The 27,150-nt window shown below is 47.6% G+C and overlaps 1 protein-coding gene and 1 non-coding gene across 3 annotated transcripts in view; both read left to right on the top strand.

Moving 5' to 3' along the window:
* LOC148442613 (putative E3 ubiquitin-protein ligase makorin-1) overlaps positions 1-27,150 on the top strand; it is a 194,212-nt gene that overhangs the window by 82,188 nt on the left and 84,874 nt on the right. The window lies entirely within an intron of this gene.
* Positions 2,339-2,450, top strand: LOC148442614 (U6atac minor spliceosomal RNA). The gene has a single exon (XR_015875784.1). It is a non-coding gene; the product is annotated as a U6atac minor spliceosomal RNA (small nuclear RNA).

The following is a 27,150-nucleotide window of genomic DNA, read 5'->3' as shown; positions in this document are numbered from 1 at the left end:
GTGGCTGGGGATAAAGTTTGGAGTTAAAGGATGAGCAGCTGCAGCATTGTGTGGGTGGAGCTGTGGGTGATGGAGCGAGGAGGGTGGATAGATGACTACACTGATGTGACCTGGCATATGCAGGTCCAATATAAGAGTCCTGTTTAGTCCTGAGTTGTAAATGTTTTGCTTGGGCACATTAACATAACTATTTATTTTTGAGTACATAGGGCTCCACAGGGAGACATTGAGGTGTAGGTGGTACTTGGAGGACCAGACGCCAACAACAAAGCTTATTCTGTCCCAGGATGCTCCGGTTCTTCCCTCTATACCCCGCCCACAGCCTGAAGGCAACTCTGTTTTCGTTGGTGTCCGACGAGAGCTGGATCACAGTACTACATGGGGGCTGCTTTTAAACAGCACAAGCTTTGATTTATTTACTATAACAGCAAGCAGTGCTAGACCGTACTCCGGGCGTCTGCACTGCTTTTCCATTATCCCTCCGGCACCGCGATTCCAGCCATAGGCTACTGTAAGTACTCTCGGCGGGGCTCCGGGGGGGACCTAGCTAGCATGGCTCCTCGGACCCCAGACTGCATCCGGGACTCAAAGGGACAGGTAAGGCTCTGCGCAGTCTTATCTCCGGTCTCGGGAGGGAGACCGGAGGCTCTGATGTGCACACTGTTCGTCCAGGACTCCACTAGACCACCAGGGCATAACTTTATACTGGCGCAGGGAATAGCTGAGGCCAGGGACCCGGTGGTTGATGTCCGCATAGGGGAGACAGCCCTCTCCCTGCAGCCCCTCCCCATTTCAGAGCACCATTCCACGGTGGCCTTCCTGCCACTGAGCTGCTCCTCCCTCACCCTCCGCCCCCTCACACTCACGACGGCCATTTTCTGCAAACAGCCACAAGTCTCCGGGAACGCTGGATCCAGTCTCCCTGTATATCTCTCCTAGGAGCCAGGTTATACAGCTCTATTTCCAACTAGCCACTGAAGTATGTGTAGTTGAATTTAGTGCCCACTGCAGTTATATTATATACTCTGCATTGTATGTGACTTGTGCTAGCGCTGCTGTCTGTTTGTATTTCTCCTTCATCCACTAGGGGTCACTGGAGTATATACAATGGGGTGATGAGTGGAGCCTGGCACTTTAAATTTCTTCAGAAGTGTAGTTGGCTACTCCCCTCTATACCCCACACAAACCTCAGTTTAGATTAAGTACTAAGGGAGCCGGAGGTGTTTCCAGGGCTGTCCTCATCCTTTTTTTTTTTTTTTTTTTCTTTTTTTTTCTCTAACAGGCAGACTGCTGGCTGTGCCAGTCTGCCTGCAACGTGGGAGCCTCCGGTGAGACCCACCACAGATGCCTGCGGCTCGTGACGGGGGGGGTCAACGGACCCTGGGGAGATCTGCCACAGCTGCCTGCGGCTTGTGTCCAGGTCCCCACATGCTCACCGCGCATCGGCAGGCATCGCAGTGGTAGGTATTCCCAACCCTCCCTTAGCAGGGGCGAGGGGGAACTGTAAGTCACGGAGAAAGGCCACATATGGCGAGAAGAGTACTCCCAGCTTATCCTACGTGATTGGGAGTCCATCTGACAGGGTGCTACTTGGTTCTCCGAACTGACGGCTGAGCCTTGTGGGACTGATTCACAAGTGAATCAGTTACTCTGTTCTGACAGAGCTCATAACACATGCTCTGCCTGGAAAAGCCCTTTCCACGCTGTGATGCGTGCCTGCCTAGATTAGAGGCAGGCAGATGACAATAATCAGCTCCCGTTGGTCACATGGTACTGTTATAGGAGGGACTTGCCGACGCTTCTCGAGGCACACGTCCGGGTCCCTGACCTCAGCACATATCTAATCACCACGTTAGGCACACAGGGTGCTGGTGACCTGCCGCAGCTGCATGCTGCTGGGTCCGGCTCCCCGCAGTCCGCCGCACACGGTAAGGTATGGCGGGGGCAAGTTTAGCCAGCCTTCCCCACTAGCAGGGATTTACTGTTGGCCTAGGCTGTTCAAGGTTTTCACTCTGCGAAGTGCAGGAAGCTGCGGTAGCTCGGAGGCGAAGTCAAGTATATCAGGACCTGGGTTTCAGATCCTGGTTAGAATTATTAAAGATGCAGCCCTTCTGAGATTACCCCTCTTGGCTGTTATCTCTTCAGACCCGCTGAAGTAACCCAGTGGCTATATGCACTAGGTAGTTACTATTCCCTTTGGGACTTATAATTGTTGCTTAGACCAGTCTGCCTCCTGCATGCCTGTGTTGCAGACGGTAGTTAGTGGGTAATTCTCTCGGCAAGGTGTCTTATACTGTGCGCAGCCTAGTTTCCAACAACAGTTTGCACAGGGGTTAGTGTGTTGTAGAAAAGGAGAGGAGGTTGCACTCCCTTTGACAAGGGCAGCGGCCTTTACAACACCTATACGGTTATAGCATTGCCACTTGTGGCTTATCTGGCCATGTTCTGATACACCCCCTGCTGGGGAATCTGTATGATTTACCGCCAGACCCATGCCCGACGGTTGGAATCCCGACAGCGGCTTCCCGGCAGAGGAGGAAATCCCGATTGTCCAAGGTAAGTGTCTAAACTAATTCTAAACCCTAATCCCTGCCCCTTCCCCACCGCCTAAACCTAAGTCCCCTGGGGGGGTGCCTAACCCTCCCTCCCCCTAGCCTATCCCTAACCTCCTGGGGGGGTGACTAACCCCAAGTCCTCCCCGGGAGCCCTTAACCCTCCCAATCCCCCCCCCCCCCCCCCTCCCCCGCGGCTGTCCACGCTCTGCGTCCGCCATAACTTAGATCAGGATGCTGGCGTCTGTAAAATGACGCCTGTCATTTAACCCTCGCCGGGATTAAACAGTCGGGAAGCCGGATGCCGGGATTAGGTCCGCCGGCTTCCCGACTGCATACCCCTGCTGGGGTCCTTTATATCAAAGGAATTTGAAACAGGATCTTACTCTGTCCACTCCATGCTTTGACCTAGTATTGCAGTACTTCCAGGACCGGTACAATACAACATTGAAGGCAGAACATATGTATAGGAGAGAGTAACTTTGTTTGACACCTACGGCCAGGGACGTCACTAGGTATTGTAGGGCCCCATAGCAAAAGTTGGTAAGGGCCCCCATGTACATCCAATGGTGAAAAATTTATATTACACATGTAACTTGACAAGGAAGAGGGCCCCCCTTTCGGCGTTGGGCCCCATAGCAGCTGTACCTATGGTAGCTGCACCCATGCCTACAGCAGTGACATGCTTTGCATAAATTTATATGGGTTTTTGTTGGGTTGCTATCTATCAGAATGCAGACTGGGAACATAGATCTATAGAAGTGTGTAGAATTATACTGTACTCCTATGTTTCATGATTCTCTCTGGTCTAGAAAAATGAATAAGACTGATGTACTTTTATACGGAAATTACTTCCGCTATTACTAGGTTTGTTAGGTATTCAGATTATAACTACAGCCTACGGCTGAGTCCACTGAAGTAGCAAGATGTATCTTTAGATGATAGTATGCAATTATAAGACAACCTAGGTTAAGCTATGCTGCGATTCTGAGTTCAGGCTCACCTGGGCAAAATTTTGTTCTATACTTGCTTTACTTAGCACTATCTTATGATAGGCATTCTCTTACTGATACCTTGACCTCATGCCTGTGGCTAACAGATACATGTTTGAATTTCCACTGTACAGTAGTGGAATTAATTATGGACACTTTCAATAAAAAAAAATTATTTGATATTTATGCAGAAAATTCATATCCTGCTATACCAAATCAATACTTTAATGTTTTTATTTTAATCTATGATTCTAGTTAATATTTTAACATGATTTGTCAGAGAGGAAACAGAGAAGGGGATGGAGAGGTAGAATGGGAGAAAAAAAGTGTTTTGAAATACTTACCAGCCACTGTCAGTGGTGAAGATACAGGCTGTCACCAGTTACTGCAGGCAGCATGCTGACAGCATCCAGGAGCAGGTCCCACACAACATCCATGCAGACTCATGCGCTTTATTCAGCACTCAATTCATCCAGACTGTGGCAACCTTTACAATCAATCCTCAAAGCTAGTTGCAGCTCTGGTCAAAGTGTGAATAACGACTAAAATGGCTCTGAATTCCGCAAAACGTGTTGACTGGTGGTCTGGGAAGAGAGGCAAAGCCATGATGCTTCGTGAGGAAGGGTATACCTACAAAGAAATTGCAACATGGTGTGTGTGTGTGTGTGTCAAGGATTACTATTGCGACAACACCTCATCAGCAGGGTAAAACTAACCTGTCTCACGATGGTCTAAACCCAGCTCACGTTCCCTATAGATCTGTAATGGCCCATTCCCAATAGTTATGGGACTGAAGTCTGATCTCTCCTAGTTATTAGCCGGAGAGTTCTTGTCTCCTTCCAAGAGACTCTGGTCCTTGCGCTGAGATTCAGTGATTTAAATAGTGTTCACTCTAGCTCCGGCGGCAGGCAGGGCGCCGGAGCCAGAGAGGGCACCTTTGTGCGCGCGCTCAAAACGGGGCATGGCCACTAAAAAGGGGGCGTGTCTATAAGACCCTTTACGTCACTCTTGGGGGTGTGCCCGGCACTTACGGACATGCCGGGCAGACCCCAAACACTGCAGACAGAGAGAATAGATGCCGGGTGCATGTGCCCGGCGTCTATTCTCCGGCGGTGACCGGGTCACCGCACATTTCTCGACCCGCGGGACACTGCAACCCGCAGGTGAAGACTGCACCCGCAGGCTGTGAGGGCAGGGCACTTTTTGCCCTCCAGAACGAGGGCAGGGCGCCACGCCCCGCTGAAACAGCCTAGTGGGAACGCTATTAAATACTGTGGCCTCTTCGTGGGACCATACATGTCTCCGCTAACAGCTCTGCTTGTGTTTTTTACACAGGGCGCAACTTTTACGGAAGTAGTTTCCGACTCCAGGACAAAGATGTAGAGCATAGTCTCAAACCACCTGCAGATCTTTTTGGTACTCTACCTGCAGAAGGGTGGCGATGTCTAGAGGTCAATAGAATCCAGGAGAGGGCTCCTAGTTCGCAGGTCAGAGGCTTACTCCACATTCATAGGCGGACACTCTTGCTGACAAGCTCAGAGCGTCAACGCATACGTGACATAGCACCTAAGTGGCTTTCACTGCAGGCATCTGGCCCGAGGGGGATCCTTTTTATCTCATCAGTTTGGCACTACAGCCTAAGAGCTTCCTACTTTCGATTTATGCCTTACACATTGATGTTTCACCCTGTCCCGGCGACACTCTACTGCATCAGGTTTTATTTGTAGTTACTAGTTCTACCCCCATTTTTGGATAGACTTGGTCTGATTAGTCATGACATGTATCTGTTATTTATCTCCTTTATGGTGGTTATATCAGTGTTCAGGTAAAGCACAGGTTCTCGGGCTTTGTCCTTGGGGCCCCTCGCGGTTTACGTTTTCCGGGTTGCCCAGCGGGTGCACAGGTGTATTCATTACTCACTGACACATTTGAAAGTTCCACGGGTGGAACTGGTTATTTCCCTTGTGGTTCTGTGGGGAGACCTGGGGGAATGGGTTTGAAATGCCGGCGGCTGTCTAGCCAGTTCAAATCTCTACAGCGAATGCCTGACATGAGGAGATCCCGACTGGGGTAGCTAAGTATACTAACTCCCTCTTCCCTCCCAAGCTTTTGTCGGGGCTCATTCAGAAGTTTAACTGCAGTAAGGTGCGTTTGGGGGGTTCAGACAAATCACCTCTGTAGCAGGACCGTAGTATTCACTTGTGTAGTGAGCATGCAGTGTTGATTCTAAGCGGCTGCTGTTAGCTTTTACGGTCTGTTCCTTTTTTGTCTATTAAGATGAAATGGGAGGAGTTTTGTTTTACTCTGGCTCTCCTGTCTGGGCTGCTCGTATTTGTATCTAGTACACTGGGAGTTGTTCAGTTCCTTACTTGGGAATTGCTGAATGTATCCTGTCTGCGTCCAGGTTAGTGGACCTAGGGTTCGTGTCTCCAAATATGACGGAAAATTAAGGATCTCTGGGTTCAGGCCTCTAACTGGCCTGCTTTGAGTTCTCTAAATCATCCCTGGGGCAGGTTATTTCTATCTGACCTTGTTGTTGGCCTTGAAGGTATATTTAATCCACTTCTTGGATCTCTCTGGGAGCAGGTGCCATCAATCCTTTTATTGGGGCACAGGAGATCCATGTTGACGTCGCAATAAATTTTTCTACTTCAGGTTCCATAGGGGGGGTCCACAGGGTTGACCTTGGGGGTATAGCTGGATTTGGATCCACGGGCACCACGCAGTTAAAGCTTTGCTGCACCCAGGATGCACTGGGTCCATCCGCCTATATACCTCAGTTTTAGTTCCTTCGCTTTTCAATCCATGTTGTGTAGTGACAAGCCTCTCAAGGCGTCAAAACGCACTGTTCCGTCATCCCAGTCTGCACAGTTATCAGACTCGGATGCGTCCTCGGATGAGGGCGAGTTGCATGAGGATTCTGATTGATTCCCCTGCTCAGGAAGTGGAGACTAGGTCTACCATTAATGTCCCAGCGTTAGTGCGGGCAGTGCGGTCCATTTTAGATATTGAGGATGATGCTCCGGCCCCCAAGTCCAAATATCCAAACTTTGAACAGGCGAAGGTGACGTCGGCTGTTTTTCCTTTATCTGACCAACTGACTGATCATATGGTGGAGGCCTGGCAGTCACCTAGTAAGAGGTTTCAGCCGCAGAAATGTTTAAGCAGTAGTTATCGGTTTCCTACTAGTCATTGCAAGAAGTGGGAAACTCCACCGGCGGTGGATTATCACGTCACTCGTCTAATCAAAAGTGCTACCTTACCAATGCCGTCTATGTCGTCCTTAAAGGACCCCACTGACGGGAAAGTGGAGACTTGTTTAAAGTCCATTTATTCTCTCAGCGGCGGTGGCCCGTCCGTTCATGGCCATCTCTTGGGTGGCTAAAGCCATTGAGAGTTGGGCCAATGTACTGGAGGATACGCTTCCTGAGTAAGCTCCAGGAAGTGCAAAGAGCTTTAATTTGTCAAATGAGGGATGCCGCTTCCTATTTTGGGGAAGCATCTTTAGATGCTAGTCTCCTCACTTGTAAGGTGTCTGCAGCAGTGGTCTCTGCTCTCAGGTCTTTGTGGCTTCGATCTTGGAGGGCGGATGCGGATTCCAAGAAAGGCTTAGAGGCCTTACCCTTTAATGGGGAAATTTTTGTTCGGTCCTGACCTTGACAAAATTGTGGAGACCTTAGCAAAGTCTAAGTTGACTTTTTACCATCAGCTGCTGCACCTTCTAAGCCTCGGACAGCCTTTCGGTCCTTTCGGACTCTGGGTAAGTCCAAGGGTCAATCTTTCCAGAGACTGTAGTCAAACAAGACTGCCCCTAAACCAAAAAAGCAAGCCTAGAGCACTAGACGTCCGTTTTCCAAACCCGCAGATAAGCCTTCAGCCTGATGGGATGGGCCTCTCTCTCTGGGGGATCCCAGAGTGGGAGGCAGACTTCTTCGCTTCACCCAATGCTGGTGCAATACAACCACGGATGCTTGGGTACAAGTGGTGGTCTCCTAGGGGTATGCCCTGTCATTCCGGTACAGACCCCCTCAGCATTGCTTCTGCACGAGCCTTTCCCTAGACAAGACTAAGGTGTTGTTGATCCAGGAAGCCACAGAGTCCTTGCTGAAAGCAGGGGTAGTTGTTCCCATTCCGCCATCTCAACGCGGGACGGGTTACTACTCTTCTCTATTTCTGGTTCCGAAACCAAATGGGTCTCATCGGCCCATTCTCAACCTGAAATCTTTGAACAAGTACCTCAAAATGCCTACATTCAGGATGGAAACTTTGCGTTCCATAATTCTGGCTATGGAACCGGGGGATTATATGGTCTCCCTGGATATACAGGACGCCTATCTCAATGTTCCTATAGCCCCTTCACACCAGCAGTATTTGAGGTTTGCTATACAACATCTTCACTACCAGTTCCAGGCTCTACCCTTTGGTCTTTCCACGGCTCCGTGGGTGTTCACAAAAGTGATGGCTGTCATGGCGGCACATCTGCGCATCCAAGGTATATGGCTTCTGCCGTATCTAGACGACCTCCTATTGCTGGGCGGCTCTCCGGAGGTCCTTTTACAGCATCTGCACCTGACTATTGCTTGTCTCCAAGCGCACGGGTGGCTAGTAAACTGGAAGAAGTCCTCCCTCTCATTCCAACACAGAGGATGGTTCATTTGGGAGCCCTTCTAGATTCCCGTCAGCAACGGATCTTGCTGACTCTGGAGAAGGTTGCCTCTCTACATCTGCGAGTCAGCAGCTGTCTAAAGAGTTCCCAGGTATCAGTGCACTCGGCAATGAGAGTTCTAGGGTACATGGTGTCGACATTCGACATGGAGTATGCCCAATTACATTCCAGGCCCCTGCAGGGGCTGATTCTATCCAAGTGGAACGAGTTGCCTCACTGAATCAGGACGCAAATGCTTGTATTGCCTCTGGAGGTGCGCCTATCATTGACCTGGTGGCTTCAGACAACTCATCTCACCAAGGGCCGCCCCTTTTGGATCCCGGCCTGGGTCCTTCTCACGACGGGTGCCAGTCTTCGAGGTTGGGGGCGGTGTCGGGACCTCTTTCACTTCAGGGACGTTGGACAGCGGAAGAAACTGTTCTTCCCGTCAGTATTCTCGAACTTCGGGCCGTGTACAGGGCCTTCCAGTTGTCCGGTCACGCTCTTCACGGAAGAGCAGTACAAATTCAGTCCGACAACGCCACCACAGTGGTGTACATCAACAGTCAAGGAGGGACTCGCAGTCGAGCAGCGATGTCAGAGCTGTCTCACATCCTGTCCTAGGCAGAGTGCCACCTTCCGGCCATCTCGACAGTCTTCATTCCAGGAGTTCAGAACTGGGAAGCGGACTTCTTCAGCCATCACGACGTGCATCCTGGGGAGTGGTCCCTTCATCCAGAGGTCTTTCAACTGCTCGTGGCCAAGTGGGGACTGCCGAAGGTGGACCACATGGCTTCCGGTCACAATTACAAATTGCCAGTGTGCTGGTCCAGGACAAGAGACGCCGGCGCAAGTCTAGTGGTTGCGCTGTCAATGAAATGGACATTTCAACTAGTGTATCTCTTCCCTCCGATAACCTTACTGCCTTGGGTCCTTCGTAAATTCAAACAAGATGGCGGCACGCTTCTGCTGGTGGTACCGGCTTGGCCCAGACGTCCCTAGCACTCCGATCTTCGGAGTCTATCCATCAACGTTCTGTTTCTTCTGCCTCAATGTTGGGACCTGTTGTCTCAGGGACCCTGCCTACACCCGGACCTGGGTCGTCTGTCTTTGACGGCGTGGCTCTTGAGACATCAGTCTTGAGAGCCCAGGCTTTTCCATCTCTGTCATCGGCACAATGCTACAGGCACGTAAGCCAGCTTCTGCCAGGATCTACCACGGTGTGGCATACTTATTTTCAGTGGTGTGAGTCCATGAACTACGATCCTCAAGTGTTTTGGGTTTCTAGGATTTTGGCATTTCTTCAGTCTGGTTTGGACTTGGGTTTACGCCTCGCTTCATTGAAAGTTCATGTATCCGCACTTTCTGTATAGTTCCAGCGTAGAATTGCTACTCTGTCTGATGTCCGTACCTTTTTCCAAGGTGTCCTCCGGATTCAACCTCCCTTTGTTCCACCAGTGGCTACTTGGGATTTGGCTGTGGTCCTTTGGGCCTTGCAGGGTCCTCCCTTTGAGCCTCTAGAGTCGGTGGAGCTAAAGTGGATGACACTTGACACTGTTTTTCTCCTGGCAATTGCTTCAGCCAGAAGGGTGTCAGAACTAGGCGCACTCTCTTGCCGTTCGCCTTTTCTGATTTTTCACCAGGGCAGGGCAGTTCTTCGCACCTGTCTAGGTTTTCTTCTTTAGGTTGTCTCCAAGTTCCACATTAATCAAGAAATTGTGGTGCCGGCATTTCAGTCATCTGATCTCTCGGCTGGTGAGGCTACCTTGCATGTTGTCCATGCTCTCAAGGTTTATATTGATCGTACTAGTTCCGTTCACAGGTTTGATTCTTTGTTTGTCCTCTTTGGTTTTCATAAGAGGGGTTGGCCTGCCAACAGGCAAACTTTAGCCCGTTGGCTTCGTTTAGTTATTTGTGAGGCTTATTCCCAGCCGGGTTACCTGTCCCAGCCTCTGTTAAGGCTCATTCCACTCGGTCTGTGGGTCCCTCATGGGCTGCTGGCCGTGGCGCCTCGGCTGTTCAGCTGTGTAAGGCGGCCACTTGGTCTTCCATACAGACTTTTCTACGATTCTATAAGTTTGACACGTTCATCTCTCAGGATGCATCCTTCGGGCACCGGATTCTCCTTTCAGCACAGGAGCGTCCCTGCCCTTAGTTGAGAACTGCTTTGGGACATCCCCAAGGTTAACCCTGTGGACCCCCTATAGAACCTGAAGTAGAAAACAAGAGATATGGTAAGAACTTTTATCTGTTTCTACGAGGTTCCTAGGGTCCATAGGGTGCCTGCCCTAACGCACCTGGCTTCAAATGGGCTATGTGGCTGGTCACCAGTTTTCAGTCTCCCTTTCCGTGAGTATGGTTCTTGTGTGTTCCAGTCTTCTTTCTGTTTTTATCTCCTCCGGCCTTGGCTACTTACCAACTGAGGTGCCTGTGACTGGGGCGGGGTATATAGGAGGATGGACCCAGTGCGTCTTGGGAGCAGCAAAGCTTTAACTGCGTGGTGCCTGTGGATCCAAATCCAGCTATACCCCAAGGTCAACCTTGTGGACCCTATGGACCTCGTAGAAACGGATAACAAAGGTAAGTTCTTACCATATCTCTTGTTTTTTTTTTTTATTGGGCACATGTGATCCTAGTTGACAGGTAATTTTTTTCTTTTTGGTAAGGCACGTGATCCTAGTGGGTGTGTTCCTAGTTAGGGTGTTCCACTTAGTTCCGTTTTTCCCTACATGGCCGGTAGCTTGGGCTCTCTTGCCTCTTTAAGCTTCTCCACACCAGTTGTCCTAGTAACTCTGCTTGGCCTCGCCGTGTGTGTGGCTTGAATTCCAATTAAATTTTTTTTTTGAGAGTGTCCTTTATCTCCATACCTGTGTTTCCATCTAGTGGCTAGGTGTATAGTTCATGCTCTGTTCTACCGTTTGTTTTCTAGCAAACCTGCTTTACTGTTGGCCGCACTGTTCTGCAATTTTCTCAGCGCCTTCTCACCCGGGAGGTCAGCTATGGAACGTCCCCATTGTATATACTCCAGTGTCCCCTAGTGGACGAAGGAGAAAATAGGATTTTGGTACTTACCAATAAATACCTTTCTCCGAATCCATAGGGGACACTGGACGCCCTCCCAGTGCTGTTCCTTGTTGCAGAGGTTTTTTCTGCTGCATCTAATTTGTCTGCAGCGTGTCGTTTTCATGTCAATTATGTTTGCTATTTTGGTGTTCGACTTTTCTAGTTGGTTCCTCCTTGTCTCTCCTTCTCTTGCCCTACTCTTCATCTCCACTCGGGCTTGGTTAATCTTAACTGATGTTCGGGTGGGGTATGGAGGGGGAGGAGCTAACTACACTTCTGAAGAAATTTAAAGTGCAAGGCTCCACTCATCACCCATCTATACCCAATTGTATATACTCCAGTATCCCCTATGGATTCAGAGAAAGGGATTTATCTGTTAGTACCAAAATCCTATTTATTTTTCAACTGCCAGGGAAAGGTATAAACCGCCTTTCACTATAACCCTGGAATACTGAGATATAGGGGGTTCACTGTACATCACATCTACTTGAATTTGAGGGCTGTCACATGCTGTATATCTTTGGTGCACACTGCACTGTGCCATATTGTGCATATATATATGTGTTGCTCACTGCATTCTGCCATATTGTGTGCTATACTATCGTTGCAGATATTTCTAGCAGAGACAAGAGTAACAAGCAGGCTACTGCTCATACTCTGGTTTCTGGTAAGTCCTGTTTAGTAGGTTTAACTCCAGAGGATCCCAAGATGGTCTATGTGCATGTTATATGGCACCTGGTCAGTCGGCCCCTGCAGCCTCTCCTCAGGAACCCCCCTGGGCATCCGTTTCACAGGTGTTGGCAAAAATTGCAGCAACCTAACGGTCTCTGTGGTAGCTCCTCTAATGCGATGGGCACAACAGGTACTCCCTGCAAATCCAGTACCTCCTTTGGCTACCTCTACAGCCTTTCAACAAATGTTGCGAAAAGAGACCCGTACCTAGTAAAACTACTAAGCGTGCTGTTAGAATCTGATAGCTGGGTGGACTGGGAAGATGCAGACCTCTCTCTCTGACTTCCTCATCAGGGGAGGAGGAGCCTCTGTCTAAACTGAATAAACCTGCACTAGTGAGAGCTGTGAAATCAACTCTTCAAATATAAGATACAGAACCCACTTAAGGCAAAAGAGCCACTCTATAAACGACAGAATGTAGCTTTGCCAGAGATTCTTAACTCTCTGATCAGGTTTCTGATCTAATCAGTGAAGCATGGATTACACCAAATAAGTTTCAGCTGCCTAAACGCTTGATTTCTTTTTCTCCTATTTCAGCTACTGATTGCACTAAATGGGAAGTTCCCTCAGCCGTAGATTCCCATGTGACACACACCTGGTTAAGAACCTTAGCTATCCATGCAGCAATCTCCTTGAAGTAGACCACGGATAGAAGGATTGAAGCTTGCCTGAAATCTATATACTCTTACTGGAGGCTATAACTCGTCCTGCCATGACTATGGCCTATCCTCAACCTCAGGTCTCTGGACAAGTTTATCAGGGTGCCCAGGTTTCATATGGAAACCCTACATTCTATTGTCCTGGCTATGGAGTCTGGGGACTTTATGGTGTCTCTGGATGTTCTGGACGCTTACCTACTTGTACCTATAGCACCCTCATCAGCAGCATCTCCGGTTTGCTCTCCTACAGCAACATTTCCAATTTAAAGTACTACTGTTTGGGCTTTCTACAGCTCCACTGGTCTTTACCAAGATCATGGCAGTTATGGTGGCCCACCTTTTGTTAGGGGATCAGACTACTCCCGTACTTGGACAAATTCTTGCTATTAGCAAGCTCTCCGGAGGTTCTTCACCGCTAACCATTGCCTTTCTACAAACACGGCTGGCTGATCAACTGGAAAGTCTTCCCTGACCCCCTTCTCAAAGGATGGTACATCTGGGAGCCTTCCTGGATTCTCAGGCTCAGAGAATCTTCCTAACAGCAGACAAAATCTCCGCATTGCAGCACCGAGTTCGCAGATTACTCCAGTTGCCGAGTGTCATTCGCTCAGCAATGCAGACCATGGGATCCATGGTATCCACCTTCAACATGGTGGAGTTCCACTTCAGGCCCCTACAACACCTGATTCTATTCAGGTGGAATGGGCTGACTCATCTAATCTGATCCCAGACGATGCTCCTCTCTCCAGAGGTTTGCCGGTCTCTCTCCTGGTGGTTAGACGTCCTACTTGAACAGGAGTAGTTTCTTATGGATCCCAGATTGGGTGCTCCTCACCACAGATGCAAGTTGCTGCAGGTGGGGTGCAGTGACAGGCCAGCACTCCTTCCAGGGACATTGAACCCACAGAGGTTCCTCCCAATCAACGTCCTGGAACTCCGAACTGTATACAGAGCCCTCACTTTGGCACAGGACATTTTCCAGGGCAGGCCAGCACAAGTACAGTCTGATAAAGCCACGGCGGTGGCCTACCTAAATCACCAGGGAGGCAGTCTGTCGGAAATTACAGTGACACGCATCCTCACATGGGCCAAACGTCACTTCCTGGCTATTTCTGCTGTCTTCATTCTGGGAATTCTCAATTGGGAAGCAGATTTCCTCAGCTGTCACAATGTGCACACCGGGGAGTGGTCTCTACACAGTCTTTCAACTCCTGGTGGACAAATAGGGTCTACCAGATGTGGACCTCATGTCACAAAACTCTGGTGTAAGGGGACAGGACAAGAGACCCGAAGCAGCCTTCGTAGACCCCTTGTCCAGTCTCCCTCCTTCCTCCAGTTCTTCGAAAAATCAAGCAGGACGGGGTAACAGTTATGCTGGTAACTCTGGCTTGGCCCAGACATTATTGGTACTCTGCCCTTCGGAGTCTCACCATAGACGCTCCATTCCCACTTCCTCTATGCCCGGACCTGTTGTCTCAGGGTCCCTGTCTGCATCCGGAACTGGCTTGTTTGTCTTTGAAGGGGTGGATCTTGAGACATCCCTCCTGAATTCTAAAGGGTTTTCTAGCTGTGGGTCAGAGCACGTAAGCCGGCTTCTGCCCTGATCTATCACCAGGTGTGGCATACATACGTCCAGTGGTGTGCTACCAGAAGCTCAGGTTTTTTTGGTTTCTAGAATTCTGGCCATCCTTCAGGCTGGATTAGATCTTGGACTCCGTCTGGCCTCTTTGAAAATGCATGTCTCTGTCCATCTGGTTCCAGCGCAGGATTGCTCCACTGCCGGATGTTCACACTTTCTTTCAGGGTGTCCTCCGTATTACACCTCCCTTTGTCCCTCCAGTAGCTCCGTGGGATTTGTCAGTGGTTGTCCTTGCACTTCAGGGTCTCAGTTTGAACCCTTGGAATCGGTAGACCACCAAGATTCTTTGCAGTGAGCCACTTGATATTGCGTCTGCCTGTAGTGTATCGAATTTGGGGGCACTTGCCTGTCTCCATTTCTGATCTTTCATGAGGACAGGGCCGTCCTTCGAACTCTTCCTGGTTTCCTTCCCAAGGTGGTCTCTCGTTTCCACCTTAATGAGGAAATTGTAGTTCCGGCCTTCCAATCACCAGACCTCTCCAAGTGAAGCCTCCTTGCATGTGGTCTCTGCTCCTGAGGATCTACATGGACCGTACTAGTTCCATCAGGAAAACAGATTCCCTATGTTAGCTGGCCAGCGCTGCTTATGGAATTCATATAGGACAAACTCTGGCCAGATGGCTTTGCATGACTATCTTGCAGGCTTACACGCAGGCTGGCCTACCTCTGCCGGATACCGTGTCTGCTCATTCTGCTCCCTCTGTGGGTTCTTTGTGGGCTGCCCAACCTGGCGTGTCTGCTGAGTAACTATGCAAGGTGGCCACATGGTCTTCCATCCACACCATTCTTAGGTTCTATGTCTTTGATACATTTGCCTCTCAGGATGCTTCCTTCGGATGCCCGACTCTTTAATCTCAGGAGCGTCCCTGCCCTTGAACTGCTTTGGTACATGCCCAATATCTCACTGTGGAGCTCTATGCACCTTGAAGAAGAAAAGGAGTGTTATGGTAAAACCTACTCTTGTTAACCCTTCCATAGGGTCCACAGGGCACCTGCCCTGAGGCTCCTGGCTTCTATGGGTTTCTTCTCTTGGTCACTTGTTTCCTTCTCTGTGTGAGTGTAACTCTTCAGTGTACCAGTCTTCCTTCTCTCCTATCCTGCTCCTGCCTTGGGCTTGTTGACAAAACTGAGTTGCCTTCAGGCTGTGGGCGGGGTATAGGGGGGAAGGACCGGAGCATCCTGGGACCGAAAATTTTGTTGTTGGTGTCCGGTCCTAGAAGTATTACCTACACCCCAATGTCTCCCTTTGGACCTTATGGACTTCGAAGAGTTAACAAGGGTAAGTTTTACCATAACTCTCCTTTATTACCAGTTATTTATATTGCGCACACATATTCTGCAGCACTTTTACAGAGCATATTTGGCCATTCTGAGCTCCAAGTGCCACTGTCTAGGAATCTGCACAGATAACAGTGTTTATACAGGCTGAGTCTCCCATATCCAAAATGCTTGGGACCAGGGGTATTTTGGATAATGGATTATTCCGCATTTTGGAATATTTCCATATAATGAAATATCTTGGGAATGGGACCCAAATATACACACAGAATGCATTTGTGTTATATACACCTTATACACACAGCCTGCAGGTAATTTTAGACAATATTTTACATTTTGTGGCTCAAGCAAAGTTTGTGTACAGAAATGAAATTCATTCGTTTCATGTACACCTTATACAAACAGTCTGAAGGTAATTTTATACTATATTTTTTATTATTTTGTCCTTAGACAAAGTTTGTGTACATTGAACCATCAAAAAAAGGTTTCATTATCTGTCATGCCAAAATCATTCCGTATTTCGGAATATTTGGATATGGGAGACTCAACCTGTAATACATAACTGCTAAATATCTCCTTAATAGAGAGCTGGATCAGATGGTAATAATCTTAAACATGTATGTGTGTTTGTGTATGTGTATAAAATACTGTCCGTTTCACTAGCAAAGTTTTTTTCTTCATTTTTTTTTTTTTTTAATTTAGTGAAATTTGACAAGTACCTGGGTCTATGGCAAACATGAGTAAGTCGTAGCAAGTGTTGCTTTTCAGGCATGTGCGGAGTGAAGGCCACCTGTACACCACCCTAGTCAGTGAGGATGGCAGTCATTGGTGTGGCTCCCCTGTTTGAATTTTGGCCTGCGCTGCAGCCCCACCTCTGGTGTTGCCACTGCTAGTCAGTAGGTATTCTTGCTTCTGACAGTAGTGTTGTGTACTGTAGCGTCCACATTCATCGTGTGTCGATATGAACTTTTATCGACTCAGATTTCCAGTACGTCTCGACAGTAAGTACGCGTTCAGCCGTGTACTGGTTCATATCGGCAAGTAAAACAGACACGAGTTGGTGCTGTACCTATACTTTTTTGGGCAGCTCTCAAGGCTCCAATAAAAAGTTGACTAGACCATAGTTTCTTCTTCAGGGTCCATAGGGATTAATGGCAAAAATAAGAATGTCTTTGGCGCACTAGATAAATCATATTAAAACAACTTATTAATTTCAATAAATATGCCTCTCCAGTGAAATATTAAAAGCAATTGGAAAAATGTTTTGTTTTGTTTTCTAAATAGAAAAAATAAAAAAATACAAATAAAATAAATCTCTCAAACGTGGTGTTTCGCTCTTATTCTGGTGTTCCTTTGTTAGTTTGTATCCACTGTAAAGAAAATTGCACTCCACATTAAGATAGTATCTACTCATATATATATTTCTCCAGAGTGCTTCATTTAAGCACATTGTGTTCACAGCGTTGACACACTTATCCAATGGCTCATGTGCAGTGTTCTCACATGCTGCTGTCTCACACTGAACAGAATGCTCCTGACATTCATGTTTTGTTGCCTCACAGCCTGGAATTGAAATGGATTGTTTTGAAGGTGTGCATAACTTCATTCACAGAACATGCCTACAACTGTGAAGTTGTGTGTTTTATTTATTGTGAATCAAACAACATTTAGGACAACATAACAGAAAACTTCAGCGTACATAACTATTCACCCCCCTAAAGTCAGTACTTTGACGAGCCACCTTTTGCGGCACTTACAGCTGCAAGTTGCTTTGGATAAGTTTCTGTGAGCTTGCCACATCTTGGCCCTGGGATTTTTCCCATTCCTCAAGGCAAAACTGCTCCAGCTCCTTCATGTTGGATGGCTTCCGCTTGTGAACAGCAATCTTAAAGTCTGACCACAGATTCTCAATTGGATTGAGACCTGGGCTTTGATTAGGCCATTTCAACACATTTAAATGTTTCCCCTTAAACCACTCGAGTGTTTTAGCAGTATGCTTCGGGTCATTGTCCTGCTGGAGGGTAAACCTCTGTCCCAGTCTCAAATCACAGGTAGACTGAAACAGGTTTTGCTCAAGAATATCCCTGTATTTAGCACCATCCATCTTTCCCTTGCCTCGAATCAGTTTCCCAGTCCCTGCTGCTGAAAAACATCCCCACAGCATGATGTTGCCACCACCATGTTTCACTGGGGGGGATGGTGTTCTTGGGGTGATAGGATATGTTGGGTTTGCGCCAGACATAGCGTTTTCCTTGTTGGCCGAAAAGTTACATTTTTTTAAGTCTCATCTGACCAGAGCACCTTCCTCCATACTTTTGGGGAGTCGCCCACATGCCTTTTGGCAACCTCAAATCGTGTCGTCTTATTTTTATCACTAAGTAATGGCTTTTTTCTGGCCACTCTTCCATAAAGCCCAGCTCTATGGAGTGTATGGCTTATTGTGGTCACATGCACAGATACACCAGTCTCTGCTGTGGAACTTCGCAGCTCCTTCAGGGTTACCTTTGGTGTCTGTGCTGCCTCTCTGATTAATGCCCTCCTTGCCCGTTCTGTGAGTGTTGGTGGGCGGCCCTCTCTTGGCAGGTTTGTTGTGGTACCATGTTCTTTCCATTTGATGATGGATTTGAAGGTGTTCTGAGGGATCATCAAAGATTTGGATATTTTTTTTTATAACCCAACCCAGAATTGTACTTCTCAACAACTTTGTCCCTGACTTGTTTGGAGAGCTCCTTGGTCTTCATGGTGTGATGCCTCTTGCTTAGTGGTGTTGCAGCCTCTGGGGACTTTCAGAAAAGGTGCGTTTATACTGACAGATCATGTGACACTTAGATTTCACACAGGTGGACTTCATTTCACGAATTATCTGACTTCTGAAGGTAATTGGTTGCACCTAACTTTTGTGGGGCTTCATAGGAAAGGGGGTGATTACTTGTGCACATGCCAATTTTCAGAATTTTATTTATAAAGATTCTTTATATTTTTACTAATTTCCCGTCGCCAAATTACTTTGTGCCGATCCATCACATAAAATTCAGATTAAAAAATAAATTGCAGGTTGTAATGTAACAAAAAAGGTAAAAAGCCAAGGGGGTGAATACTTTAACAAGGATCTCTGTAAATCTGTAAGCTTAAGGTGCCCACACACATACAGACTTGCTCCCAATCAGCCGATGTACACTATTTCCCCTGAACTATCCCCAGGCAGTCGTGGTCACGATATGGAGTTAATGTCCAGTCTGACTCGAGATCTATCTTGCAGCCAGTGCATTGTATCCCAGATTGGCTAATCTGCCCTATAGCACAGCGGATCTGAAGATGCGTGGTACGACTAGCGGGGATGAGCATCTGCATCGTGATAAAGAGTAGAAACTCACAATTTGGTCATTTTTTTTACATGATCTGTCAGGATTCGTTGAAATCTACCAGATTGGATGAAAAGTCTGTATGTGTGGGCATCTTAAGTGTTGAGTAGCTGATATTTCATTTATTCATCAGAAGCTGACCTCAATGTCTGTTCAACACATGTATTGGTAACATTGTTACAAATATGCCTCATTTCTTTTGAGGTTAAGTTAGAATGTACATAGTTTCACATAGTTTAATTTTGACAGTGTCCCTCAGATATTGTGTGATTCATGCATTTCCAGAAACGGCAGTTTAATATTAATTCTTAATGTCCCTCCGATATTGGGTAATTCACAAACTTCCAGAAAAAGCAGTTATGTAATAACTGCTGCACCCCTGCTATTCTGGAATCACCAGATCTTCCACCAGCTTCTACAGTATTATAAGTGGGAATATATTATATGAAACATGTCTGAGTATTGTCATAGTAGGGAGTAACTACCACATTCAATAATTAGCACATAGGATTTGTTGGCAGCATGGAAATGCAAAAGGAAGCTTCACTGAACTGAGCGATATATCTGACTGTTTCTAGAACCATATATGTGGAGGTATGTCACAACCCCAACAGTGGAATGCCGGCTATGGACTTAGGATAGGCGTTGAAATACTGACTCCTATCATAATCCCGACGCCGGGAGGCGTGTCAGAACGAAGGTAAGACCGGGGCGCCCTTAGCGCTAGCCATGGGGAGGGTGGTGGTGGGGGGGGGGGGGGTTTATTAGAGAGTCTAGTGGGGTTAGAATTGGGTAGGGAGGGGGGGAGCTTAGGGTTAGGCACCACCCTGGGAGTGTTAGGTTTAGGGAGCGGGAAGGGAAGAATGTCTCCTTCCTTTACCTTGTTAAAACCCTTTATACATTTGAATTTCTTTCATGTCCCCCCTTTCCCTTCTCTCTGCCAAACTATACATATTAAGCTCTATCTGTGCATACACACGGTAAGATTTTTCTTCAGATCTGAACGATAACTATTTTAAAAATCGTTCTATCGTTCATATCTGAAAGAAAAATCTGACCTGTGGGCAACGATGAACGATGCGCGTTCCAGTTTCAGATGACGATATCTGACATCTGATGTGTTCGCTGTCAGATTTGGTCGATGTCATTTTAATACAGGCTGAAATCTTTCAATCATTTACAAATCGTTCATCTGACCTATCGGACAGTTATGCACCATTAGTCTTTCCTGGTACGTTTTGTGGTGTAGACCTTGCACCATTTTAGTTGCCCTTTGTACAGTTTCGTGTATTACTATACTTCTGGAGATATGGCCTCCAGAACTGAACACAGTATTTGAGATGAGGACGTACCAATTACCTATACAGTGGTATTATCACTTTCTTTCTGCTACTGATTCCTCTCCCTATGCAACCAAGCATCTGACTTGCCTTCCTCATTGCTTTGTTACAAGGTTTGCTTGCCTTTACCTGAAAGTGATTCCTAGATCCTTTTCCTCTTCAATAGTTTCCAGTATAGTGCCATTAATACTATATTTAGCCTTTGGATTTTTGAGACACAAGTGCATGATCTTGCATATTTTGGCATTAAACTGTAGTTGCCACGTTCTTGACCATTTCTCTAGTCTACCTAGATCCTCAATCAGTTGTTTTACCCCTCCTGGTGTCTACCCTATTGTATACCTTTGTGTCATCTGCAAAAAGGCACAGTTTCCCTTCAATTTGCAATGTCACAAATAAAGATATTAAAAAGCACTGATCCAAGTACAGATCCCTGAGGTACTCCACTGGTAACATTTCCCTCTTGAGACTGCACTCCGTTTATTACAACTGTTTCCTATGCTGCAGCCATGATCTTATCCATTCAATTATCTATGTATCCAATCCCATGCTTTCCAGTTTAATTAAGTCTGGTGTGGAACAGTGTCAAAAGCCTTACTAAAGTCTAGATAAGCTATATCTATGCTTCACCCCCCCCCCCCCCCACACACAATCTATTTCCTTTAGTCACCCAGTCAAAAAAAAATTTGTTTGACATGATCTCCCCCCAGTAAATCCATACTGTTTGGGGTCCTGCAAATTGCTAGATTTGAGATAATCTACAATTTTAAGAGTTTCCATCCATTTCCCTACTACTGATGTAAGGCTCACTGGTCGGTAGTTGCTTGCCTCTTCCTTGCTTCCACTTTTGTGCAGTGGGACAACTTTTTGCTCTTTTCCAGGTTTTTTTTTTTTGTCTGACCCTGGGGTTTGGCAGTGTACCCAGCTGCTTGATGCAGCTTAGGGGAGGTAGGTGCTTCCTTGGCAGCTCCTCCCCTGACTCAGACGCAGTACCTTCAAAAGTTGTTGCGCGTCTGCGTTGCTCCGCCTACCCTGTGGGGTGGTGGTTTTTCTTTGGGTACTTCACATTCACTAAGTATTTGTGGGTTGTTAAATAGCATTGCATATTTCTTCTTCAGGGTCTACAGGGATACCATGGGGATATTATGGTTGGGGATCAGGCACCAAACATTTAAAGCTTCAGCTCCCAGGATGCCTCTGGTCCTCCTCCATATACCCCACCCCTAGCCATAGGACTTCAGTTGTTCATGGTGTTTCAGGATCAAGACGCACCTTTGTAACGGTACTGCTCAGGCAGTCCTAAGGTTTTATTTTTGGCTTGGCAGTACTAAGCGTCTGAATTAAGACTCATGTACTGCGAATCCATCTACCTCCGCCGGGCTGTAACACCAGTTACTGGGCTGGTGACTTCGGCGGCTGAGCTTGCTAGCGGCAGTGCGGCCCGGACAGCAACCGGATTCATAGAGATGTCTTGTAAGGCAGTTTCTCGCTTATGCGGAATCATGCGCGTCAGTGAAGCACCAGAAGCTGCTGCAGTCAGGTCCCGGGATTGCCCATGTCCTCACTACACCACGAAGGCTGTATAGTTTGACGCCAGGGATCATCAGCAGATGCTTGTGCTGCCACGAGGCCAGTGTACCTGGCTGGTTAACGCAGCTTAGGGGGGGTAGGCACTCCCCCAGCAGCTCTGACCCAGATGCAGTCCCCTACAAAGGGTTTTGCGTGTCTGGGTTGCTCTGCCTACCCTCCACGTGTATGAGGTGCTCTGTCCATGCTCAGTGCACCCTGTAGCTGTTGGTCTCAGGAGGGTTTGGGTCAGTCTCCCTGTTTACTTCTCACTTTGTTAAAGTATGTAGTGCTCAATATCCTACCATTCCTTTGTGTTTGTAGTTGATTTAGAGATTTTATTACATATGCATTATGTGACTGTTTGCTAGTTGCAGTATTGACACTTTTTTTTTTTTTTTTTTTCGGTTTTCTCTCCATCCTCTTGGTGTGGAGGTTTTTTAAATACTTCATATTCATTAAGATTTTGTTAAGGCTGTCACATAACATTGCAATTATTGCCTTTATTTGAACATGTGGGGGAGCCCTCTAAGCTGGTTTCATGTAAATAATGTATGGCTGCTTTGTCCCCTCAGGACATTAAGGATGGTTTGTGTGATCTGCTATAAAGAGCCCCCTCACCTGTCCCTGGACAAGTCTTCTTGGGAATCCTTTCTCACAGGTAATGAAGCAGTTTGTGGATTGTATGGCTGCTCCCAATATACCTCCTTGATGGGGTGTCCACAGCATGCTATGTTTGCACCTCCTATCAGTTCTTCCTGGAAGGATGTTTATGGCCATTCTAGTCAGAGTATGGCACCATCTAATGTTGATTGCAGACCGGTAGTTACTAAGGCGCCTAAGCGCAAGTTATCTTTTCAGTCTGCTCAACATATGGATTCAGACGCATCATCAAAGGATTCAGATCATGCGCAAGGTTCCTCCAGGGTCTAGCTCGGGGGAGGAGGACCATCCATCCACAGTGGATATTCCTCCTTTGGTGAAGGCGGTTAAATCAATCCTAGACATTTAGGATGATGAATCAGCTCATAGTAAGAAGGCTCCAGTGTTTAAACACCACCGAAGTTGGTCAAAACTGAGTTTCCTGTATCTGAACAGATCACTGAGCTTTATGGCTGAGGCATGGGGTAACCCTGACAAACATATGTGAATAAGAGAATAACATAGTTGTATCCTTTACTGGCTTCTGTATGTACTAAGCAGGAGGTACCTCCTACTGTGGATTCTCATGTAATTCATTATATCAGAAATGCTACATTGACTATTCCGTCGGCAAATTCCCTGAAGAATTCCACGGATAGAAAGATTGAAGCATTTCTTAAAACAATCTTTCATCTGGAGCTTTTACTCGTCCAGCTATGACTGGAGCCTGGGTAGCCAAAGCTGTTGAAGAATGGATGGAAGCATTGGAAAATTCTCTACCAAATGCTGCCAGAGAACAGATGTATATCTCCCATATATGCGGGAAGCGGCTTCCTATCTGGGAGAAGCTGCGGTAGATGCTGAAATTTTTGCTTCTAAAGCATCAGCAGCTTCAATAGTGGCACGCAGGGCCCATTGGTTAAGATCATGGAAAGCTGATACAGGATCAAAGAAGGCACGAAGTTTTACCTCTCTATGGAAAAGTACTTTTTGGAGCAGAGTTGGATAAAATAACTACTCTGGCAGCTTCAAAGTCAGCAGGTCTTCCATCTACGGTTACAATAACATCTAGGCTTGTTTCTTTTTGGTCCTTCCGTCCTCAGGGATGAGCAAGGGATCAGTCTTCCTCTAAGCCGTCTAGTTTGTCGCCTTGTTGTCCTGCGAAAACTGAAATCTGGTTTAGAAGCTGGACATCTTGCTGGCCCAGACAACAAACCCTCGGCATGATGGGGTGAGCTTCCTCCTCCTTGGGTATCCCAGGGTGGGAGGCAGACTTCAGTTTGCGGTTTACTGGCATCAAACATGCCTGGGTTCGAGAAGGAGGCATCATCCCCAGAAGTTTTTTTTTTGCACAGTTCCTCAATCAGATGCGGTTAAGGACTTGGCCCTTCAGATCATTTACTCCCTGCTGCAGACAGGGGTAATAATCCTGGTTCCTGTGTCGCAACAAGGAAGTGGTTATTCCAATCTATTCTTGGTTCAGAAACCGAATGGGGCTCATCGCCCTATTCTAAATCTAAAAACCCTTAACCAGTTTATCCATGTACCCAAGTTTTGTTTAAAACTCTCCGGTCAATTATTTTGGAAATGGAGCCTGGAGATTTTATGGTTTCCCTGGACATTCAGGAAGCGTATCTACATGTTCCTTTTATACCACTCCACCAACAATTTTTATATTCTGCTGTCCTCAAGCAACATTACCAATTTCAGGCACTACCCTCTGGCCTATTTACTTCTTCCTGGGTATTTACCTAAATAATGGCAGTCATGATTGCCTATCTCAGGCATCGGGGAGTCAGAATACTGCCATGTCTGGACAACCTTCTGATATTTGCGTAGACTCCGGTTGTTTTACAAAGCCATCTTCTGCTGACCCTAACCCACTTATGAAAGCAAGGCTGGATCATCAATTGAAAATAATCTTAAAACACAGCAGATGGTACAGCTGGGAGCTCTTCTGGATTCTCGGGCACAAAGGGTGTTTCTGCCAGAGGACAAAATTGCGGCTCTATCACTTCGATTACGCAAGCTGCTATGCAAGCGAAGGGTATCTATTTTATTAGTGATGCAGGTCCTGGGATCAATGGTAGCCACCTTCGACATGGTGGGGTATGCTTAGTTTCATTCCAGGCCTCTGCAAAAATGTATTCTCTCCAGATGGAACAGGGGACAGTATCTAATAAGGTTCCAAAGGATCCTCACTACAGAGGTTCTTCACTCCTCCCTCCTGTGGTGGCTGAAAAAGTACCATCTGAACAAAGTGCGCCCATTCTGGCTTCCAAATTGGGTGCTTCTCACCACGGACTCCAGTCTTCGTGGATGGGGGGGGCAGTGACAGGTCATCACACCTTTCAGGGAAGATGGACAAATTAAGAAAGTCATCTGCCAATGAACATTCTGGAACTGCTAGCAACGCGACTACAGTGGCCTATTGCAATAATCAGGGAGGCACAAGAAATTATGCACCCATGAAAGAGGTGACAAAGGTACTGCTTTGGGCAGAACGTCATCTTCCGGCCATATTCAAATCGGTAGTACTCAATTGAGAAACAGACTTCCTAAGTCGCCAGGACATACACGCCGGAAGGTGGCCATCTGAGACTTTCAGCTCCTGGTAAACAAATGGGGTCTACGAGAAAGATCTAATGGCATTGCATCCCCAGGTACGGGTACAGGGACCCCTCAGCAGCCTTTGTGGACACACTGGCAGAAAAATGGGACTTCAAGCTGGCGTAACTTTTCTCCGATTTCTACTTCATGGTCCACAGGGTGACCTTGGGGTATAGTTGATGCAGAGTAATCCGGGCACCTTACGCATGTAAACTTTTCTCCCAGGATGCACTTGGGTCTCCCTCTATACCCCACCCCACGGGCCAGAGGCACCTCAGTTTTGTTGGGTGCCCGGCCAGAGTCTGGTCACTGCTTCAGCGTCCCGAGGGTTAAACGCTGGCCAGGGGAGGCTGCCTTCCTTGTTCAACATCCGGCTCCTCCCCGCTGCAGTCTGGCTTGGCTGTGGCAGCTCTCCTCCTACGGAACCGCCACATAAGGTCTCCGGTGGCCATTTTCTCCTGGCTGAGTCACAGCTCACACAGGCTGTGCGGAGCCCAGGTCCTCCTACATACCTCTACTCCTGAAAGTGGTCACTGAGTCTGTGTGGTTGATAGTGCCATTAAGTGCAGGTGGTGGTGTTCTGCATTGTATGTGACTTTGCTAGCACTGTCTGAGTTTCACTTTCTATATCTGTCGGTCATTTTACTTTCCCTGTGTCTTTTTTTTTTCTCACTGAGCCCAGCTGTTATGTAAACAGTGTATAGCGGAATTAGAGGGGGAAGACATGGTCCTTGAGGGATTATGTTTGAGGTGTTCTGCTCCTCCAGGTCCCTCTGCAGTTTCTGCCACTCCGCAGGACCCCCCCTTGGGCATGCTTTGCACAAGCACTTGCGGCCGTTGTAGGACGTTTAGCTGTCCTTCCTGTGTTTCTTCCGTTAGGGATCACACAGCAGCAGCTTATGCCCTCTCAGGGCCTGCTTCAGCTGGCTGCACCCGTGCAGGTATTATCCTCTCCGTGGGTTAATATGATTCCCACTGCGTTCCAGAGTTTGGGATATCTCCCCTCTGTCGCACCTCAGCCAAAGTAGAACGGATAAAAGACTTTTGCCATCCTCTCAATCTACTCTGTATGATGATGCTATGTCATCTGATGGGGTACTCCCGGATGAATCTGACTGAGGCCCTGATTCAGAGACGCGGACGCTCTGACAGAGCGCTCACTCTGAATCGGGGCCGTCCCTGCTCCTTTTTGGAGCGGCCTCCTGGTCGCTTGCATAGCTGTGGGTGACCACCCACAGCTATAGTGAGCGGCCAAAATGATGGTCGCGATGGTCAAGACCATCGCGACCATCGGGCTTGCGACGAGACCCTGCGGTAGGGTCTCGCTGCCGCAAGCCCAGGAGTGCTTTTGGCTCTATCAGAGCAAATCGACATCGACAGCACGCCCCCTTTGGTGCGAGACCCATAACGACGGCTTGGCCATCGTTATTCGGGTCTCGCGCATGCGAACTTGGGCACAATCGACCCGCTTGCGAGCGCGTCTGAATCAGGCCCTGAGTCCTTTACACGTGAGGTAGAGTCCAAATCAAAAATATGTATCCTGGGTCTGATGCAAGCTGTCCGGGCAGCCTTGGTCATAGGTGCTGGAGGTTCGTCCTCCTAAGTCTAAAAATGCTTATTTCAAGGACATCACGGCAACCGAGGCTATATTTCCTTTGTCTGACCAGCTGGTGGAACACCTGGAGGTGGCTTGGAAAACACCTGGAAAACGTTACCAGCCGCAGAAGCCTCTGGCCTATGCTTACCTTTTTGCCGAGGACTATTTTACTAAATGGGAAACCTCACCGGCAGTGGATTCCCATGTAATGCGCTTAGTTAAAAGTGTGACACTCCCTATGCCTTCCATGTTGTCCCTGAAGGATACTACAGATAGGAGGATGGAGGTTTGCATGAAATCCATTTATTCCCTCCACGTGTAGACCAGCCATGGCTATCCGCTGGGTGGCTTGGGCTATGGAATTTGGGCAGACACCCTGGAAGGGTCCTCGTCTTTGGATGTGATCAGGTAGCAGTTCAATCTTGTGGGCAACTTAAGAGTCAGCTACCTATATTAATGAGGCTGCCTTGGAT

This window comes from Taudactylus pleione, unplaced genomic scaffold (assembly GCF_031769625.1).
Source record: "Taudactylus pleione unplaced genomic scaffold, aTauple2 ptg001437l, whole genome shotgun sequence".
In the NCBI taxonomy this organism is placed as follows: domain Eukaryota; kingdom Metazoa; phylum Chordata; class Amphibia; order Anura; family Myobatrachidae; genus Taudactylus; species Taudactylus pleione.
The sequence above is the reverse complement of the archived record's forward strand: the minus strand, read 5'-3'. Positions and strand labels throughout refer to the sequence as shown.